Genomic DNA, 6,844 nt, shown 5'->3' on the forward strand with positions numbered 1-6,844 from the left:
CTTACACACAACTCTTTCTAGTGTTTCCTCCTAAAACAATCAAATTCAAAAATATAGTCCATAAAATAACACGCGGAGGTAAGTGAGATGCTAAGAATTTGTTTGGCTTATGAAATATCATTAGGACTATACTCTCACTCTTCTATGGAATAATGACAAAGATTCTAATTCGACACTTAAGTCCATTAATGCACTGAGGCAGATACACCCAATGAAGTCATAAAATGCTGAGCAAACAAACCAATGCAAAACCTCACGATGGTTATAGTCTCCCTAGGGAAGTATCTGCGGTTAGCGGAAAGCTGCTGCCTCTCACTGCTTGAGTCGGCCAATAGCTCCTGCTTCTTTCTTTTCCCCACACCCTGCTTGCTAAATTCTCGGGCGGGAGATACGTTTCTCTCACACTCTTTTAACTGGCATCTATCTACAAGGTTCCAGGACTGTAAAAGGCTCACTAACGGAGCCTTGGCCTCGCTCTTCCCTGAAGCGCCTTCAATTCCGAAAGCACAACGATAGGGCCCCAAAGCTAATCTTAAATGGCTTGACATATGCTTTACTTGTTCCCAGTCTCCTCCCCTCCATCTGGTACACATCCCAATCTCTCAAGCCAGTTCAGGGCCAGGGTGTGGAGCAAAGTCTGGAAATGATGAGGATAAACCAAAAGGGAGAGAGAGGAAAAAGGTTAAAAGAATGGGGGAGGGGGGGCGAGATGTTCATTTAACAAAAGGGGGAAGAGAGTTAGAGTAAGGGCAAAGTAGGGTCCTCCTTGCTAAAGCCCAACCCAAGAAACGTAGGACTCCGGTGCAGGCTATGAGAATCATCAGGGTCCTTAACAACAGAGCCCAGCGGCCCTAGCAACCGACTAGCCGAGGCCAGCTCTGCCTAAAGAATGACACCCCCGCACCCGGACTGCTCCTACCGCGCCTCTTTGCCGCCGCGATCGTAACGCCAGCCGCCGCCCGAGGCGGGCCTTCTGCCAAGGTCGGTCGGCCAACAGCCGCCGCCGCTCGGTCACCAGCCGCTGGGAATCCGGAAACGCGGCTTCGCATGGGCCGCGCCCACGGAAGGAGTGCGACGTGCAGTGACGTCAGAGACGCGCTGCGGCCTCATAGCCAATAGCAGGGAGGCTGCTGAGGACCAGTCAAAAGCGGGTTGCCCGGGCAACGAGATGCTGGGCGTGTGGTGGGCGGCTCTGGAGTTACAATCTAGAGGTTCAGGCACTGGGGGCCTAAGGGTGAGAGATGCAGAGATCAAAGGACAAAGAGGAGAACAGAACGCAGTCCTCTGAGTCACAGCCTCGCCCCAGTCTGTGCTCCCACCCTCCCAACCTTCTCACAAGCTTAGCTTCCTGGTCTCCATCCATCCTTGGTACAGGGGGCCAGCCGTGACCATCTGCCCACGAAGCAGAAGAAATAACGTTGTATCCTTGGTGTACTGATTCAGATTCCATTGCATCCAACCTTATAATGCAGCCATGTTTCAGTAGGGAAAAAATGTAGGACTCCCGCTCCCCAGATTACTATAATGAAACCGATGCTTCAGGAAAATAGGCAACACCAACAAATAATAATTTAGATTGTCATGGTAAAAAGCCCAAGACCTTTCAGGTCCATGCTTTACTTTCCTAAAAAGCGTCATTCCCTGTGGGTAACCCATATTCTTGTTTGTTTGCTCAACTGTTTGCATTGTCTGAACACCCCCAACCAAATTCATTGCCATCTAGTAGGTTCAGACTCAGAGCGACCTTATAGGAGATTTTATGGACAGCTCCTGTGCATTTCGGAGACTGTAACTCTTTACTGAAGTATAAAACCTTGTCTTTCTCTGTGGCTGGTAGTTTTGAACTGCTGACCTTGCAGTTAGCAGCCCAACAGTAACCAGGAGCCACCAGGACTTCTCTCCACTCCCCTGTAGTTCCATTCTTACCACCGTGTCAAAACCTGCAGAATGGAGGAGAATAACATCATAATATCATTTCTCCTGCTTCCATATCGAGGAGGTTCCTAAGACGTGCTGCACTCCTAACTAAAGATGAAGGTTCCCCTGGAGATGGCCAGACTCCAGCATTAGACAGTAAAATCTCTGGTGGAACTACTCCTGGTACTACTCTGTCCTAGTGGTTCCCCCATACCTTACAAGCAATCCCTTTGTAAAATTACAAGCAATCCCTTTGTAAAATTATTCTGTTTCTAATGCACCCCTACATTTCATAGGGCATTAGGAATTATGTAATACACCTAGCTGAAATTAGACACTTGGGATATTTTATCGAATTGTTTCTCCTTTCTCCCTTATAAAGGTTATTTGTGCGACTGTGGTGTTTGTTTGGTTTTTATCCTATGTGTTTAGCCACAAGCATTTGTGTTCTTTTTAAAATCATTTTATTGGGGGTTCGTAAAACTCATCACAATCCATACATCCATCCATTGTGTCAAGTACATTTGTTGCCATCATCATTCTCAAAACATTTTCTTTCTACTTGAGCCCTTGGTACCAGCTACTCATTTTTCCACTCCCTCCCCGCCACCCCAGTCCCTCAGGAACCCTTGATAATTTAAAAATTATTATTTTGTCATGTCTTACTCTGTCCAACATCTCCCTTCACCCACTTTTCTGTTGTCTGTCCCCCAGGGAGCGGGTTATGTGTAGATCCTTGTGATCAGTTCCCCCGTTATACCCCATTTTCCTCTTACCTTCCTGGTATTACTACTCTCATTGTTGGTCCTGAGGGGTTTATCTGTCCTGGATTCCCTGTGTTTCCAGCTCTTATCTGTACCAGTGTACATTCTCTAGTCTAGCCATATTTGTAAAGTAGAATTGGGATAATGATAGTGGGAGCGGAAGGAGCATTAAAGAACTAGAGGAAAGTTATATATTTCATTGGTGCTATACTGCACTTTGCCTGGCTTGTCTCCTTCCCACAACCCTTCTGTAAGGGGATGTTCAGTTGCCCACAGATGGGCTTTGGGTCTCCACTCTGCACTCACCCTCATTCACAATGATATGATTTTTTTATTCTTTCATGCCTGATACCTGATCCCATTGACACCTCGTGATCAGACATGCTAGTGTGCTTCTTCCATGTGGGCTTTGTTGCTTCTCCGCTAGATGGCCGCTTATTTATCTTCAAACCTTTAAAACCCCAGATCTCTATATCTTTTGACAGCTGGGCACCATCAGCTTTCTTCAACACATTTGCTTATCCACCTGCTTTGTTTTCAGTGATTTTTTTTTCAGCAAGGTTAGCATCATTGAATGCCAGGTTAATAGAACAAAGTGTTTTTGCATTAAGGGAGTGCTTGAGTAGATAGCCACAAGCATTTAAGGAAAATGCCAGACATCTTCATGCCCTAATCTTGATGAGAAGAAACGTGCTTTCCTTTTTGTAAAGACAACACACTGATCAATCGTTCCTAGTGATTGTTTTCAAGTTCATTCATCAGAAAATGACAAAAAAGATGTTTTCAAAGCCATTCCCAGTACACTACATTAGGAGTTTTTAGGTACATCGCTATAAGACTATTTTTTAAATGTTAAGTATTGAGTATAGCTGCTCAGAGGAAAGCAAATGATATCAACAAGTATGAGGACATATAGAGAAATATTGCTAAAAAATAATAATAAAAATTCAAGCCATACAAGACATTCTAAATCCCCTGGTAAGCACATTAACACAAGTCAGAAGAAACAGATGAAATTAATTTTAATAATCTACTTATATTTAACCCAATTGTGTTAGACAGGGTTCTCTAGAGAGAAAAAAGGACACTTATGATTTTGTGTGTATGTATATCTATAAAGATTTTATATATATATAATTTTATATATATATATAAAATTAGCTTGAAGGAATATCACAGCTAATTAATCCACACAGCAGTACAGAGGGCTCAGTTCAACTCACTTCTGTGAAACAGTTAATATACTGGAAGTCCTTCAACTCACGAGGGCTGCTGGATCCAAAGTCAAGGAAATAGACAGCCGAGTCTTCCACAGACAAATGTAGGCAGCCTGGTCACAGGCAGCAAAAAGCAGGGCAGGTCACTAACAGTCAGGCAGATGACAGGATCCAACAGTCCCCAGCTCAAGTGATGTGCACACCAGCAGCATGGCAAAGCAGGTCTCGAAGGAACCTCAAGCTGTAGTGACACAATACATGGGTTGGCTGTCCCACAGGTATTGTAGCTCACAAGTTGAGGCAGAGAATTAGCTAAGGCAGCCGCACACTGGTCCAATCACCAGAGAGCAAGAGAGAGGCAGATGGGGCTTGCCAAGCCATTTATCTCTTTGCCCTCCAATCAAACTGTGACCTTATTAATCCCATATGTTCTTATTGGCCTGGTTGACACAATAAGCCTACTTATCACACCAATAAAATCTAAAATATTATTTTAATATTAATAGGCACAAAAATTATCCATGTGTTAGTTGCCTCTCATTGTGACCAAAATTGGGTGTCTATTTTACACTTGTATCACATCTTAGTTTAGATGATCCACATTTTAAGTACTCAATAGCCACAAATAGTTTGGCAACCACATTAGAGAGCAGGAAGAAAGAGTCATGCCTTCAGACAGTGAGACATCTTAGAATGGAGTATTGTATCATCATAAACACCAACCATTTGTCCTTTACTTACAACATAGCAAGTGATTTTCATGTTGCCATGATGCTGAAAATGATAATTTGAGGGGTATTGCCCACTGTGGACAGGTATCAGTGTAACTTCTGGACTAAAACAAAATAAAGAAGGGAGACCTGTGATTCACTTCTAAAGAACACCTTATGTGTCACAATTACAGACTGTCTGGTATAGTACTGAAAGATGAGCCTCCTACCCAGTAGGTGCTACCCAATACAAACAAACAGGAAGTGATGGAATACCAATTCAACAAGCTGAGGAAGCACTAGAAGCACTTACTGATGTAGGCCTGGAAATTTGGAAGACAGCTACTTGGCCAGCTGCCTGGGAGAGATCCATGGTTGTACCCATTCCAAAGAAGGGTGCCCCAACACAACACTCAAAGTATAAAATAATATCACTGATAGCCCATGCATGTAAAATCTTGCTGAAGATCATCCAACAACAGTTTCATCAGTACATTTTTAGGGTGCTGCCAGAGGTTCAGCCTGAATTCAGAAAAGGAGGTGGAACAAGGAATATCATTGCTGATGTCTGATGGATCTTGGCTGCAAGCAGGGGATATCAGAAAGAGGTTTACTCCTCTTCCATTGACTATGCCAAGGCATTTAACTGTATGGATCATAAGAAACTGGATAACCTTGAGAAAGAAGAATGGAAATCCCAGGATACTTCATTGCGCTCATGCGGAATCTATACATGAATCCAGAGGCAGTTGTGCAAGCAGAACAAGGGAATACTGCACGGTTTAAAATCAGGAAAGGTGTGCAATAGAGTTGTATCCTCTCACCATAGTTATTCAACCTGTATGTGGAGCAAATCACCAAAGAAGCTAGATTATATGAAGAAGAATGTGGCATTAGGCTAGGAGGAGGGCTTACTAATCACCTGTGATATGCAGATGGCACAAACATGCGTGCTGCACATGAGGCCTTGAAGCCCTTGCTGATGAAGATCAAGGATTGCAGCCTTCAGTAGGGATTACAACTCAGTGTAAACAAGAGCAACATTCTTACAACTGTATCAATAGGTAACATCATAATAAATGGAGAAATGATGGAAGTTATCAAGGATTTCATCTAGCTTGGCTCCACAATCAATACTCATGGAAACAGCAGTCAATAGATCAAAAGACTTACTGCATTAGGTAAATCTATTGCATAAGACCTCTTTAGAGAATTGAAAAGCAATGATGTTACTTTAAGGACTAAAGTTCTCCTAACCTAAGTCATGATATTTTCAATTGCCTCATATACATGTGAAAGTTGTACATTGACTAAGAAGACAGAAAATGAATCAATGAATTTGAGTTGTGGTGTTGAAGAAGAATATTGAAAGTACTATGGACTGCTAAAAGGAAAAACCAATCCTGTTGTTCCTTAGAGGCAAGGATAGCAAGACTTAATCTTTGGACATGTTATCAGGAGAGACCAGGAGAGTGACATCATGTTTGGTAGGTAGGGTCAGTGTAAAAAAGGAAGACCCTCAACACAATGGGTTGTTGACACTGTGGCTGAAACAATAGGCTCAAGCATAGAAACACTAATGAGGATGCTACAGGACCAAGCACTGTTGTGCATAAGGTCACTGTGGTTCAGAACCGACTGGATGAGTCACCTAACAACAACACAACAGCTACGTCAATGGGCTCAAAGATATAAACCATCATGAAGATGCTGTAGAGCCAGGAAAAGTTTTATTCATAAATATCTAAATCTATCTGTATCTCTATGGATATAGAGAGATATATTCACCACGAGTCATATCCAACTCAACAGTAGCTAACAAAAACAACAAACAGCTACAGAGTATAAACAGTATAAGGAGCCTGGCGGGGCAGGGCGTCAGAGCTCAACTGCTAACCAAAATGTTGGCAACTCCAACCCAGTAGTCACTACACAGGAAATAAGTGTGGCAGTTCGCTTGAGTAAAGATTACAGCCTTGGGAACCCTGTGGGGAAGCTCTACTCTGAGCTCAGTTGGAATCAGCTTGGTGACAATGGTAGTGACTATGTATAGAACACAGTATGATGCTCTGGGAAATCCAATCAATGTCACACGGAAAAACTAATGGATTGGTTGTAAAACTCACATTATAGAACCATTGCAGATAACAACTTCCTTTATGATTCATAGTTGATTTTTTCCCCAATCCCCTTTCCATCGACAGAAGAAATTTAATCTCCCTCTCTTGGAATTGAG

At 42.9% G+C, this 6,844-nt stretch overlaps 1 protein-coding gene across 2 annotated transcripts in view; it reads right to left on the reverse strand.

Annotated features, from left to right (window-relative positions):
- Nucleotides 1-1,014, reverse strand: part of PACRGL (parkin coregulated like) — a 12,569-nt gene extending 11,555 nt beyond the window's left edge. For both annotated transcript variants that reach the window (XM_045284394.1, XM_045284393.1), the window contains exon 1: nucleotides 920-1,014. The gene's annotated coding sequence lies outside the window, so the exon portion shown is untranslated. The remainder of the gene's footprint in view (nucleotides 1-919) is intronic.
- Between the last annotated feature and the right edge of the window lie 5,830 nt (nucleotides 1,015-6,844).

Source organism: Echinops telfairi, unplaced genomic scaffold (assembly GCF_000313985.2).
Source record: "Echinops telfairi isolate 266 unplaced genomic scaffold, ASM31398v2 ScPeMD7_7468;HRSCAF=8506_1, whole genome shotgun sequence".
Taxonomy (NCBI): Eukaryota; Metazoa; Chordata; class Mammalia; order Afrosoricida; family Tenrecidae; genus Echinops; species Echinops telfairi.